Source organism: Filicampus tigris, chromosome 8, assembly GCF_054856515.1.
Source record: "Filicampus tigris isolate MCC_2025a chromosome 8, RoL_Ftig_1.0, whole genome shotgun sequence".
Lineage (NCBI taxonomy): Eukaryota > Metazoa > Chordata > Actinopteri > Syngnathiformes > Syngnathidae > Filicampus > Filicampus tigris.
Window position 1 is genome coordinate 11,240,918 of NC_141224.1, and position 15,537 is coordinate 11,256,454.

At 41.7% G+C, this 15,537-nt stretch overlaps 1 long non-coding RNA gene across 3 annotated transcripts in view; it reads left to right on the plus strand.

The window, feature by feature from the left end:
• LOC147143680 (uncharacterized) overlaps positions 1–15,537 on the plus strand; it is a 63,707-nt gene that overhangs the window by 20,268 nt on the left and 27,902 nt on the right. For all 3 annotated transcript variants that reach the window (XR_015087736.1, XR_015087734.1, XR_015087735.1), the window contains exon 4: positions 6,393–6,543. This is a non-coding gene — a long non-coding RNA (uncharacterized LOC147143680). The remainder of the gene's footprint in view (positions 1–6,392; positions 6,544–15,537) is intronic.

Below are 15,537 nucleotides of genomic sequence, written 5' to 3' on the forward strand. Positions count from 1 at the left end.
GACACCCCTGAAATGAGATATAGGCTTCTTTGCTTTCTGAATCCTTTGGTTGGATTTGAAGAGCGCCGCGGTCCGGTCCGGTCAAGGTAGCGTTAACGCCGCCCACTCTCCTATCACTTGCGGCTTGCATCCTGTCGTCTCATGATGTAAATGGAAGTGAGAGAACGCCCACTCTGTCCTCATTGCCATGACAATCATGTGACACAAGTACTGCAATGACACACTTTTATCACCGCCAGGTGGAGAGAATAACAAAAGTAATACATAGCAGCTTGGTGCGTGCCGTGAAAAACTTGATTTCGACTGTTAAAAAAAAAAAAAGCAAAAAAAAAAAAGCACCTTTTTTGCCTACACGTCTGCGGCTTTTTATCACAACAAGCGTGGAGCATGTTTGGTTATTCAAATGGAGGAGGCAGCACCAGTGGAATACTGCGTGGGCGTCCGTGGCAAGGAAGTGTGCGCTTTCACTGGCTGCACACACATATATGCGTGCACATCTGTATTTTGCGTATGTGTTAATCCTGGAAAGAGAAGTGAGATGGACACTTCCGCTTTTACTAAAATTAGACCTTCCACTTGCAGCTTGCATCACTTCCTCTTAGACATATGCGTGTTGACTGTTCTGTATAACCTAACGCTGCTGAACAATTTCCTTATCTGGCTTTGCGTGGTTACTGCTGTTGTGCGTTTGTTTTATTGTATGTGAGTGGAAAACGTTTTATGTCACGCCACAGTCAATGGGCCGGAAAACAGCTGGTGACTCCCGTCAGAGCTGGAGGATGCGCACCGTGCTGTGTTACATTGTTCTTACTATGTATGTACATCTGTGATAGTATACGCACAAGCACAGGCCCGTGTGTGACTTACTGAGAAAGAGACGGAAAGTGGTGTCTCACTCGCCACGTGACGTCAATTTCTGGTGTTTTCCAACCCAAACTGGAAGCAGCACAGATGAGGATGTGATGTCATCATCACCGCCAGGCTTACTTTTCTCGCACACACCTCACCTCCCTCACTACTCCTCTGGGGTTTTCGTTGAGGCTGAGTCTTTATTTCCATTTTCTTTTTAACTTGTCTTTATCGCTCCACCTTGCGCAGCCCCGTATGGGAGTAGGCGGCCACTGCCTGTTTTTCTTCCTTTTTTTTTTTTTTTTAATGAATTGGATGTGTTGTTTACTTACTGACAGAGCTATTTCTGTCAGTGCTGGATGATGAGCACACACTGTGTGACCACACCAACTTCCTCTTTCATCGCCCTTCCCCTGCTGATTGGTTCAGCCCTGCAGCTTGATGGCAATGGAAGTGCGTAACTGAGATGGTTGTAAACTTGTGAGTGCGTAACTTTTCATGTGGGTGAGTGTTAAGAGTTCTCAGCTTGCTGCGAAGTTTAAGTATCATGAAATCCTGTGAATAACATGCCGCCGTGTACAATACGCCCCCCCCCCCAAAAAAAAAAAAATCCCCTTTAAAAAGCATTCTTTTTCTTCATACTTGTGTATAATACGGTCACCTGTTTTGATGGAATCCTTTATTGTCAGAGTGGATCATATGAATGGATGAAAATTCAAAAGAAGAGCCAATAAAAACAGATGGTTTGAACATTACAAGTACAAATAGCCCTGCACTGTCTAAGGAGACAAAATGGCTATGTTTACATGGAGACATTTATTCGGATTAAATGCCCGATTGGAATAAAAATGCTTCACGTGCACACCTCATTCGGAATATTCTGACCCGATCAAACCCATTCCGATCAAGATTTTATTCCAAATGAGAAAGGTGTTTTATGTCGATTGCTAATCCGATCGGCACGCGTGAAAACACTTATTCCGAAATTTTGGAACAAGCGGTGTTTACCGCGCATGTCTGGGACGTCAGTATACGCGTTTCTGTTATCTCCGGAAGCTAATAGAAACTGAGCAAGCGAAAGACATGGCGTGGCTCAGGTAACGACCAATCACGGCTCACCTGTTTTCTGAAGCTGAGCCGTGATTGGTCATTACCTGAGCCCTGAGCAGCTGTGATGTCATTTTCAGTCGACGGAAGTGACAAAATGGCCGCCCCCTGAAATGACTAAAAACGGGTGGATTTTGCTGCTTAACTCATATTCCACGAACACAATATTATAATCTGAATGCTGTGTTTCAACTAGTGGGCCTGCTAGGAATATATTCTTGAAAAAAATATATGTTTGGGTTGATTTCCACTTTAAGGCATAATTCACCAGTATTTATTTTAGACAGTCATTCACTTATGTGGTACTCGCTGCCGGCATTGTGGTCATGGTAACCTTGACTTGGACTTCTGCCCCGTAACCTTATTAAAATCTAATATGCATGAAGTCTTAATTGTGATCTCCAGACGAGGCCTTGACTTTACATTCCCCACAGTTGGCTAGTGCCTAGAGGGAGGCTCTGCATGTTTAATCAATATGCCACGACAGATTTGCGGAAACCAGCCACATGCAGTACTTGAAACTTCAACCTATACATTCCCTCACATGCGCGATCACACAATGAGGAGCAATCTTTGCAAATAGTACGCTCAGTGGTTACATTTTCTGCCGCTTATTCAAGTGCAGTATATTCCTGAGAGCCAACCCCTGGGAAAATCAGTCTTTGAAGCTCCCCTATTACCATTAATAAAGCGCCATTTGTCTGCAATCATCTGTATGTTCACTTGTCACACAAAGTTCATAGAAATAACTTGAAAGTGACACAAACAATTCATCTATTTTCTTTAGTAGTTTGTCCTCGTTAGGCTCGCGGGTAGCCCTATCGCAAAGCAAAATATTGTATAGCCAAACAACCATTCATACTTGTGGACAATTTAGAGTCTTCACTTAATATATATTTTGGAATGATGAATGGATGGATGGATGGATAGATATCAGTTTTATTTCTCTTTCTTCAAATACATTATGTTCATGAAGTATATAAGAAAACCAACTGAACCACATGAGCAAACACTTGGCAATTGAGGTAAAGAAAAAAGAAGAAACCTCGGACATAATCCAGGTTCTGTAGCACAAAGGATCCAGAGCGGGCTTCACCCCCCGTTTTAGGTGGGCCAGAAGCAGTCTACCCATTGCCTTCATGATGTGTGAGAGCAGATAAAGTGGATTTCTTATAGAGGAAGTCAATCCAAACATATTTTTTTCCAGAATATGTTCAATGTAGGCCCACTAGTCTAAACACGGCATTGAGATTAATATTGCGTTTGTGTAACATGAGAAATCCACCCATTTTTAGCTCGCTCAGGGGGCGGCCATTTTGTCACTTCTGTCGACTGAAGATCACATCGAAGTCTTTCGGGGTTTAGATAACGACCAATCGTGGCTCAGCTTCAGAAAACAGGTGAGCCGTGATTGGTTGTTGTCTGAGCCCTGAGCAACTTTGATGCCATCTTCAGTCGACTGAAGTGACAAAATGGCCGCCCCCTGAGATGGCTAAAAGTGGGTACATTTTGCTGCTTAACCTATATTCCACAAACATAATATTAATCTGAATGCCTTATTTCAACTAGTGGGCCTGCATAGAACTTATTCTGGGAAAACATGTTTGGGTTGACTTCCGCTTTAAGTACCGGTACGAGACTATTTCAATTTTTCAAGCCAAGCTGAGAGATGAGTTTCAGCAACAATTAGGTCTGCATATGCTTTTAATCATCTTTGAGCAATTGTGGTGACTAAATGCTTCCTTACATTACACTGTCAGTGTAACTGTTAAAAGATCATTAAAACAGTAGCACAAGTGAAGTTTAGACATTTCTTGAGTAAGTTTTTATTACTTTTTCTCTGGCTCCCACTCGGTGCATAGCTAAATATTTCTGTTGCCCAAATTCAGTATTGACATCTGCGGCTGCCTGCTGTGAGCGCGTGTGTATTTGCGTGTGTGTATTGTGTGTTTGAACTGCTCTGAGGACATCCAGTTTGAGTGTTTCTCCTCCAATGCTCTTTCCGGTTGAGGAACAGTAGTTTTTCTGTCGATGGGGTTTATGGATTGGCACATTCAGCATCCCAGCCCCCAGTCACACACCCACACATGCAAACACTGGACCAAAGTAGATTCTGACTTTTTTTGTTTTTGTATTTTGTCTGGTGAAAGGTAACAAAGATGTAGTTCCCTCCATTTTCTACTTACAGGTGGCATAACTTTGTGGATTGGCTGTCGCTGGTTAGCTTAATGCTACGCATTAGAGAAAATATAAGCTTAGGCACAAAGTCTCTTTCACAGAATTTTGTGCATGCTTGACTTTACGTGTTTTTTTTCTTTTTTTTTAGGGTTTTAAAATCGATGACTGATACAACGGTCACACGGGCCCCATTTCCTACGCGTTAATTAACAGAAGTTTAGTTGTACTGTGTATGAAAGGGAAAGCCTGTCCCTTCGGAAATATTCATACAGAGATCGCCGGTACATAAAAAGAGTCATTGACTTCATTTTGTGCCTTAAGCCATTCTTTCAGTTGTTTATTCATCCTATGGCGTGCACGTCTGTTGGCAGCCACAGAAGATGTGCATCCATGCATTTTAACCTGTCAACCGCTGCAAAAATGCATACGATCCGCACATCCATTTATCAGAGTGTAATGATAGTTTACTTTGATAGATGTGCTTGGAATGTACTTAATTACTAACCAGTAAACCACAATACTGAAAACGGTGGATTATGATTCTTGAACCTTATGGGTGGCAGTCCCTTCAACCTGTTTGGGGTTGGGGGAACGGACAGTGTGTGAATATTGTAAACAGTGTAAATTGGAATTTCCCTTAGGGACTGATTTTTGAACATTTCTTTTTTTAGGCGCTTGAGATCTACTTGATAATCAATTTCCTGATTTGAGGCATGGTGGTCTACCATTTCATTCGGCATTCCATGCGTCTCTTTAGTCACATTATATCACTATGTCAAACAGTTTCACATAGGAAATCATGAAAATACCAATCTTTGGCAACAGTTTGAGCCCGTAAATGTCAAGCAACTTTTATCAATATCATTTTATCAATATATGAATCCAGCTGCAGACTGAATCCTTTTCACGCTCGCTGAACTGAGGTGATGCCGGTTGCGCTCAATCCCCCAGGTTTTGTGCGAATGTAGAGTTTTACTACCTGTATGTATTCTGAATTGTTGGGTGTATGAAGGTTCCATGGGGCCACCGCTGATCACGTCAAATGTGTCTGCACTCTGTATAGTCAAAAATAATTATATCTCATTTAGTGAGCAGAGACACTCACGGCACCGTCTGAGAAGTAATGTGCTTAATGGCTTGTAAATACATTCACACGCATTCATTTTACATCTGAGCAATATTAACTGTTTCCGACTGTCAAAGCATCAACTTAAATGACAATTGTGAAGTCGTATAACGGTTCAATTTTAAAAGCATGGTGATATAATATGCAATTTATAAACAATTCACTGTTGCCTCACGCTAAGCAAAATCTATTGTTCCGTTATTTTCACGTCTTACCATCACACTGTTAACAATGCAGTTAATTCAAATTTACAGTGGAAATTGTAAAGTTGAGTGTCCCTGAAGTTGTACTAAAATTCGGTCGAAAAATAGACTCCAGTAAAACCATACATGCCTTCAGTTGTTAAAGCAGAGTATTTTATTGATCTCACGTTTTATATTGTTTCACAGTTAAGCATGTTCAAAATAGATGTTTATTTTACTCTTTTCACATCTTTATAAAAACACTCTCAGCTTTATTCATAGAGCACTTTAAAAACAACCACAACGAGCTGTAGAAAAGATTGAAAATGAACAAAAAATAAAAGAGTTTACATTGGCATTTATCATACATGAAGTTCCGAGTTTTATTCTCCCTCGTTGCGCTGTTTATATGTCGTGTGAAGTTGTTTGTAGATAAGGGAGAGAGCAATATTATTAAAGTAGAGCCGGAATGCTGAAATTGTAAGACCACAACCACAGCATGAACGACGTCACTCGCGCTGGCTGCAGTAGCTGAATTTCAAATGTAAACAAAGAACTGCAGTTAGTGGCTTGTACGGTTAACAAAGGCTTTGCGATACTGACAGTTTGACCCTAAAACATTTCCATTATTTCTTTTCAGAATAATTATTTTGCAATAGAAAACTATTGATAGTCAACCAATTTTCCTTTATGGAATACATTCCATTGAAATTCCATTTTATGTTTCTTTTGGTCTCACTTAATAAAAAAACAGCACAGAGTAGAAATAATTTTAAAAACCATAAATCCTCCCAGTGAAGTAGTAATACAACACATGGCAGTTGGCACTGCTTTGTAAATTATGTAATCTTGATAATAGGCGGTCTATTTTCAACCGTTTTTTTTTTTTGGTTTTTTTTTCCGTCTTTCCAGACTCATTATCAACTTGGTTCTCTCTGTGTCTTTTGCAGTTCTTTTTTAGTGACGTTGCCCTCGTGTTGCTGACGGAATCTCCTGCTTGGCAGGAAAACACCTGTCATCGGTCACAAGGGCCACCGGACATGTGTCTTAGCAAGTGACGTTGCACGCACGTCTGACTCCAGCAGTTTTACTATACACACGGTAAGCCAGGGAAGCCCTCACACACACACACACACACACACCCATACACAGCCGCACTCACTAATCCAATTAGGACATTAGTTTGTGGCCTGGGCCTCATCGGACACATGCTGATCCAATTATTAGTGGATGGATTGGCCAGGCAATCCCAGTGTTTCCTTTCTCTAAAGTTCTCAAGTGGCACTGTGCCAGCGCACCAGGAGAACACCTCATACGCACAAAGGATACCCCCCCCCCCCCCCCTTGCTACGTTTGTGAACAAACACCCTGTCTGCCTGGTGAGTCAACCGAGGCGTGGATGAAGCCAGAAGCGACTTCCACCCAGTCAGCAGAGTTGCAGCGAGGAAAAACCGGAAACTCCGGGCTTAACCTTGAGGCTAAGACACTTTCCCCTGCATAGAACTCGTATAAAACTCCTGACTGGCTGCCAGGAATAGTCACAGATGTCTACACTTTGAACATTATTATTATCGATGCCAAACAATCAACGAAAGGAAAGATCTTGGGGAGCCGCTTTCACCCACCGAACACACGCTCATTTTTCTTCCACTAACAAATCATTGACACCAATTTGGAGAGTATGTGCTTGCGTGTGGATATTTTCTGAGAGGCTCTTCATTGCACAACACACATCAATGAGGCGCACTCCAAACAAGGACACACGTCCATGCAGGGGCTCTTGTCTAACACTCGCTTGTGCGGTGAGCATCTGTAGGGCTTTTCTAGTCTCTTTTATTCTCGTGACAATCATACACATTTTCGGACGCTCATCTCAGGCGGCATGATTGAGTGCCATGTCCTTTCCCCTTTTTCGTGTGATGTGCCGTGGTGGGTATGGTTGATGTCTCTCATTCACACACAGGCAAACGCACACACACACAGACAGAAAGTCACAAATACAGTAGTCACAACAAAACTGTTGGTGTCATGTCCTGACTATCAGCATATTACTGTGTTACCCTAACTATATCGCAGATTTTGAAGCAATTCCCAACTCCCGCGCTCCAGTAATAAATAAATAAATAAATAACTATTAGGGCTGTCAAAATGAAAGCATTAACTATTGAGTAACTAACTGAGATTAATTTAAATTTCATAACGCATTAAAAAAATTAACTGAGTTAACTCAGTTTTATTTACTTCCTGTAGCAGCTGACCTCTGCTCACTGTGCAGCCAAACTTAGAAGAGAGTCACTGTCGCAAAGACGGACTTTTCCGTAGTTTTACTTTAAAAAGTAGCTTGATGGCTCATTGGAGAAATCCAAAATAATTTTCACACTTTGCAAAGCCAAATTCAAATACCATATTAGTTGTACGTCTTTGGTGTATCCTTCAATTGTTGTATATTACAGGAAAAGAATCGTATTCAAGGATCAAAGAAAGCTATTAGAACAGTCTTTGAATTGAAATCTACTTTTTTTCCACATTCATTTCAAGATTTTACTCAAGTAAATATCGGTTCCAAGCTTCGTAAAAAATTGTAGTTGAAAAATATGATTAACCGACTAAGCGATCAATTATAAACAATTTTGCGATTAATTAGTTTTAAAAATGTAATCGCTTGACACATATATATATATATATATATATATATATATATATATATATATATATATATATATATATATATATATATATATATATATAACATTTTTTTACAGGATGCCTGTGAGTATTGTCATATACCGTGTTTGTATGTGTTGCTTCTCTGTGTCAAAGTAGCATCTATGCTAATTTCCATTTGCCCACCTAATGGCGTTTTGATTTTCTTTCTTGGTGTTTGAATATGCAGGGTTGAATTTGCTTGTTTTATGTGCCAATTTCACAGTTAACCTCAAATGGGAGTGACAAACAGCTTGAAGCAAGCACACCTGGCGTCTTATTTGGAGAGCAGGCACTAACGAATACTTTTACGTCGTAATAAGTTTAAGTGCGTTTTAATATGTTTGTTTATTTAAAGCATGTGTACGTGTGGGGGGTCAAAATGATTTGAAAAACAGTTTTCTCAAAAAAGGTATAATTGCAGATTTTCACCCATCGGTACTGCAAAAACGGAGAAAGTGTATTACCACATTATAGTGTTCGTATATTACCATAGGATGTTCAGCGTTTTGGTTGAAAGATGTACATGCTCACGAGACCCCAAACAAAACCAGCCAGCATGGCTTTCATCTTCTCCCCACAGTTGGATCAAGCTGTTTATATTTCACTTCTGAGAAAGGAAAACATTGATTCAAACAATTAATAATCTCATCTTTGTTCTTCTCTTGCATTGCATATCGCCCCAACATGAGCCTTAATGGATTTTCCTGACACAAGGCAAAATTGCTGGCTGTAAAGTGTATCAATCACTCTTGCTGCAGGAGGCACTTCAACAACTTGCAGACGCACAATCAAACCTCTATTTATGATGGGCCTTCTTTGATCGACAACAGAGGGGAATTGGAGTAAAATAACAACAAATAACAAAGGGAGTGTATAATGCGGAGGGTGGTGAAAAAAATCTCGGCTGTGGGAGTGAACAACATATGCTTGCCGTGGTCCGGCATGGATGACAGGGAAAGTGAGGAGAAGAGGTTTCAGCTGGAGGGGGGCAGCGGGGAGGGGGATAGCACATCGCCCTGGGGATGTCTCAGCATGTACAATGCAAGTGTGTTTGTGCGGGCGTGTGCGTGCGCGCACGCCCGAGGTAAAGCAGGGGATGTTGAAGCTGATTTGTTCTGATGGACTCAAACACAGACACAGACTCTGCCTGTGACTCACAGACGAGACGCAAGTATCCCTCAGGGAGCAGCCCAGGGCTCGCGGACACACACACACATGCACGCACACGCGCGCACACGCACGCGTGCTTGCCAGGTTAGCTATCTGCCTGCTTGTGGATCTTATTCTAGCAGTGATGTGAGGGTATCATCGTTGGCACTTTGACTTCAATTCTTCAGACAGCAGAGTCGCACTGAAACCTCTTATTGTGCCTATAGTTTCCCTTCCTTTAGCGAATATGCGAAAATGGGATTTGTTTCAAACTGGGTGACTTTCTCACATCTTGTTCAGTGTGACAGAGGCACAAATGTATGAAAGCACAATGTCTAGTTGTGTCGTTGTCTACAGTGTGAGTCATGAATGGCGCTTATTGAGCGAGCTGGATGCCTCCTCTCTGGGCAGCAGAAGGTTCGCAAAGTCACTTGAGGGTACGCACACAATAAAGGCGGACGATGAGGCGAGATGAGGATGCCAAAACACCTCCGGTTATTGCCCCGAGTCCAATTCTTTGCCGCGTTCCCTCCCTGACTAAGTGCCCGTGATCGGACATTAAAAACGCCAGCGAAACACTTGAGCTGTCGTTGTGTTGTGTTGCCGGAAACGCGCACAAAAGCATCCGATCGCACATTTTGCCTGCATGCTCACAACAAGATGGAGACACGCAACTTTACACAGTCGCATTAAGGCGCACAAAGCGCCATTGGCTTAATATGAGCCGTGTGTGACATCAACCGTATGCTCGTTATAATAGCGCTGGGAGCATCAAAGTGACAGATATCACACACAGGCAAACACAATGAATTATCGTTGGGTCATTTTGAGATCAAACCATTAAACACATTTGAATGCTCCTTTGTTAGCAGCAGAGAATCGTCGCACAGTTGTGTCATGGGCTTTGTTAGACGTGGGTTTCAGAATTGTGCCCACTTTTGGAGATGACAGACCAGGACGGGTTAACTCATTCGATGCCACACGTTTTCAGACCCTCTTTTACCTTAACGTTTGAAAAAAATTGAAAAAAAATGTAAATAAATTTGTGGGATTAAATGGCTGGACTGTGAAAAGACTAATAAATACGTCAGTGGCAGTGAATGAGTTAATAATGGAGGTGTCATCACAGGTCGCCAAAAGAGATGTGATGTATGGGTCAAGATTACTATGAAGAGCCTTGTCTGAAGAGATCAGTTACAGTATGATGAAAATGTTGCGTGATAATGAAACTCTGAGGCCTTATTTTAAGGAGCCAAACATTTGCACACATACCAATACACTGATAAGTCTCTTAAAGCGGAAGTCAACCCAAGCATATTTTTTTCAAGAATATGTTCCCAGCAGGCCCACTAGTTGAAACACGGCATTCTGATTAATTTTGCGTTTGTGGAATATAAATTAAGCAGCAAAACGCACTCGTTTTTAGCCATCTCATTTTGTCTTCTGTCGACATCACAACTGCTCACAACGACCAATCACGGCTCAGATTCAGAAAAGAGCTCAGCCGTGATTGGTCGTTGTGAGCAGTTGTGATGTCATTTTCAGTCGACAGAAGACAAAATGGCCGCCCCCCAGAGATGGCTAAAAACGAGTGCATTTTGCTGCTTAACTTGCTTCAAAATGTGTTTCCTTCATTTATTTTATTTTTTTTCATTGGATGTGCATAATGTTGGCATGTTCCACACACTGCGCTGTAATTGTCCACAACAACGTCATTTTGATCAATTACTGTCCACCCTGTCATTGTGGAATAACTGCCCCTTGAAGAAATCCTCTGATATTTTCATACAATAAATATGGAGTTTAATGGAAAATCTCAGAGTTATTTTCGTGATATGGGGACATCTCAAAAGTACCTTACGGTGGTATTGACTCATAACGGTGAGGGGTCAGGTGAAAATGGGTTAAATAACTGGTAATATGACCATCACTTTAAAATCCTTTCACATTTTGCAGAAGCCACGGTAGTTGTTGAGCTAGCTGCAAGTGAATGTGTCTATTGTCCCTAACGGGTCACTGTTGGGAACTGTCGACAGCGGAAGGATTCTTTCCATTACTTTGTGGAAGTGGAACATTGATTTGGTTGTTTTTTTTTCCTGGAGAGAGAAAAAAAAAAGTTTGGGATCAGGAGGAAAGCAACAAAGGCTTAAGAGCGTGCTTGTCTTTCCGCAAGTGGGAAACAAACATATGTTATGATTTAAAACAAACCATAAGGGGACTAAGGGAGATTTACTAACTTGCAGCGCAGATGTATTGTCAGAAGAAAATGCCTGTGACTAGCCATGCACATGTGTAATTGTGTGTCTGTGAGCAAAATACTGCTTGCACATTAACTGCTTAAAAACGATGTACGCTGAATTAATCGATTACAAAAAGATTTTTTTTTTTCCTGAAAATAAAAACAAAACAAAAAAAATTTGCTTGCGATGATCTTCCCTTGTGTAGATATCATTCGCCCACTGTTATCTAGTTTTTCTGAAGTTTTTATAATGGCTCGTATTTCGATGTAGCTCTTTTAGTGGATCCCGTAGGAATGTGCAGTTCTACTTAATAAAGTGACCCCTGAATTCATAAAAGTTCAAAAATTTGCATTGGAGAGCATCTCTGGGCTTAGACGTCATACACTGACTTAGAAATCTAGAATGAGTGATATAAAAATGACCTCAGTTAGAAAACCAGAATGTTTTGAACTAACTGCTGATGTTGTTCTGTGTGGCCAGTAAGTTTTTTGCTTTTTTTTTTTTTTTTTTAGCAAATAGACGCAATGTGTGTCACTGGTATGACTAATTTTGCCTTTGTCACTCTCTTCCATTTTCGTCTGCATTCCTTTCATCTCTACACGAGTTTCTTATTTCCCCGGCATGACTTCACGAGTGTAAAAGCAAACCCAAGATTTAGTTTTATTGCAGCCCAAGCTGCTTTTAGGTAAATATTTGCCGCACGTGTCCAAAGCGAGGAGCAAACCTGACCACTTAGCTATCCCCGGAATGCACTGCATCATCACTTCCTGGCCCGATAACGCTGGAAAAGCCTGATTCCTATCACCCGCTGTGTCGTAATCGCCCCCTATTGATGTGTGCGTGTATGTGTGTGTGTGTGTGTGTGTGTGCGTGAGGAGTGCAACGTGTTGTGTCCTCATACCATAATAGGCTTCCCCGAATAACTGTCCCATAATTCTAAACCTGTGAGGAGATCCAGCTGGCTTCGGCCTCAAAAGGACGAGAGCACGGAAGGGGGGCGGGGTGTTGGTTGTTGGGAGACAACCGCCGCAACGCTCACCTCTCCTTCTCTCGCCGCTTCAAACGCTCACTTGGCTGGACTGTAGTTCACCTTCTGTGTCAGACCGAAACATTTCCACAAGGAATTCCAAGTATCCTCGAAGATATCTTCCTGATTCTTACAGGCTTCGGTAATACGCTCATCCTGTCTGGATCTTCCGCCAAGAAACACATCAGCAACTACTCTCACAGCCCAAAGGAGAGAGACACTTGGCCTGGGCTGATTTTACATCATGACAGCGTGGCGGGGGAATGCTGGCGTAATCCCGGCCGCGCCGAATCACGAGTGATGAAGTCCAGTGGCGATGCCGGGTTGGCGGCCACGCGCGCGGGAATACCAAAGAGGCAACTGAATATGCACAATATGTTCCGGGGGGGGGATACATGAAGATACGGACACGTCGCGGGGACAGTTAAAGAAAGAAAGATGGATGCGCCGTTGATAGTTGGCGTCTTGTTAAACTTGAATAAGTACATGACACCTCGTCCTGTCAACGCGGAGCCTCTCACTCGCTCGCTTTTGGGTCTCGTCCCAATCAGACGCACATGCTCGCATCTTCTTTTTTCCGTTGACAAGCTAAAGGGAGTTAGCTCATCCCGCTGTGTTTAGACAACACAAAACAAGCTGGTAAATAAACAACTTCATGTTAGCTTCTCAAGAAGGGATGTACTCATAACATTAGGTCATCTGAAATTGAATAGTGCTCAGGTCAGGGAGGTTTCAAAGGAATATGCACTCCAAAAAACTGTTGGGTTAAAAATAACACCATTTGGGGTCAATAATGGACCGATCCACAATTTGACCCACTTTCTTGGTTGTTTTTGCAGAAAACAACCCCAAAGCTGGGTAGTTTTGTATAACACAACCCAAAAATTGGCTGTTTTGTACAAAACAATGCAAGGAAGTGGGTCAAATCCATCCAATTTGTGTATCGGTCCGTTTTTGACCCAAATTGTGTTATTTTTAACCCAACTGTTTTTACAGTGTGTTTACCATTGGAGTTGTGCTTTGCAGCGGTGTCGAACTTTACATGCATCGTGTTGAAAAATTCTTTTGGTCTCCTTCCATCAATCCATTTTCTATAACACTTGCCTTCAAGATCAACTGGTGTCTGAGTTATGTTTGTTTGTTTTTTAATTTATATGTATGCTATTTGAATTCACAGAATAGACACAAACAATAGCAATTACTTTTTACTATGGGGTCTTTACGTCTGGCAAAGAAGACAGGACCACAATACTTCAAAGGCATGTTTGCTCCAAGTCTTTACAAGCATTGTTGGTCATAATTATTGTTTTGGAGGGGGCATACAGGGGACATATATTTTGCTGTAGCACGCATTCAGAACCATGCACGGATTACCAGGAAGATTATCATCAATCACAATATTGCTTCATTAAGAAAGGTCAGCTGTCTGATTATTGGATGGCGTCAGAAGGCCTTGCATGTGGTTTAGTTGCATCGGGAGAGCCAGTGAGGATTGTTCGAATACTGTAGCAAAACGATACCCGGCATGAAAAATTCAAATCCGAGCGCCCTGTAATCATACAATGCGGAATCTCAGGGAAAATATGCTTCAAGAGTCGAACAAAAGCTGGTACGAGGATTGAATGCTGTGCTTCTTTTTGTGTTTATTGTGATCCACAACCGCCACAGGAGGGTACCAGTGATAGTATTCACAATTCACAGACACGAGAACGTTTCACACAACCATCGTACTCCAAAATGACAGGTACTGTTTGGAAAAGAAGTTTAGTTTTACATAATGTATTACAAAAAAAACATAATGGACATCAGTTGCAGCCTTTGCTAAATACTTTGTTGATGTACCTTTGTCAACAATATTACCGCCTGCAGTCTTTTTGAATATGATGCCACAAGTTTGGTGCACTTAACTTTATGGAGTTCCTCTTAGCAGCACCACCAAACTCGATCAGTTTCCCTGGGGAGCGTCGGCGCACAGACATTTTCACATCTCTCCGGAAGCGTTCCGTATCGGATTCATGTCTGGGCTCTGGCTTGGCAGCTCAAGGACATTGACAGGGTGGTGCCGAAGCCACTCTAATGATATCTTGGCTGTGTGCTTAGAGTCACTGTCTTGCCGAAAGATGAACCGTTACCCCAGTCTGAGGTCAAGAATGCTCCGAAGCAGGTTTTCATCTGTGTACATTACATATGTATTCGATCGACTGTGTTGTAATGAAAGTCGTCAAAGTCCATTAATCGATGACATCATGAATATTTTTTCTCACATCGCAGAGGTCATCAACTTTTTTGCGCCACAGACCGATTTGTCGTGAAGACATTAGGGTTGTAACGATACACTAAAGCCACGATTCGATTCGATTTTCGATTTTAACTTCCCAATTTTCGATTCAATTCGATTTTTAAAAAAAATTGCTACCATGCTTGTCTCTGTGAACTAGTGTGGTTCTGCAGCCATCCACAAACGCAATACTCAATGATGTTTGGCGCAAAAGCAGAATTCGATCTACACATTCAAAATGTGCTAGGCATCTGGAATGAAAAAACGTTTCAAGCTTTAAATGTTGGTATGGAGTAGGTATGTCTATTTATTAGTCGATTAGTTGACCAATCGACTAATAAATTGACTTAGTCGATTAGTCAACTAATGAATGGACTTAACTACTCCATACCAAAATTGGAATAAGTGAAAGACTGTGAATTCTTTGTATGTATGGTTTTACTGTAGTTCTGTAGCTGTTTAGAATAATTGTTAAATATTGGACGCAGTTTTCATTTTTTCCCCATTAACTTGCCATTCGTTTGTGTGCATACATTGAACACTTTCAGTGTGCTCATCCTCCTCCAGAACAAGCCACCTGAACATCATCAGAAATATTTCACACTCATCGCCATTTACCAATTGCTCATTCACTTGAATTAGAGCGCTCGCACTCCACGGAGGACAAGGGCTAAGCGAGTGCTTTGGAGTGCGCT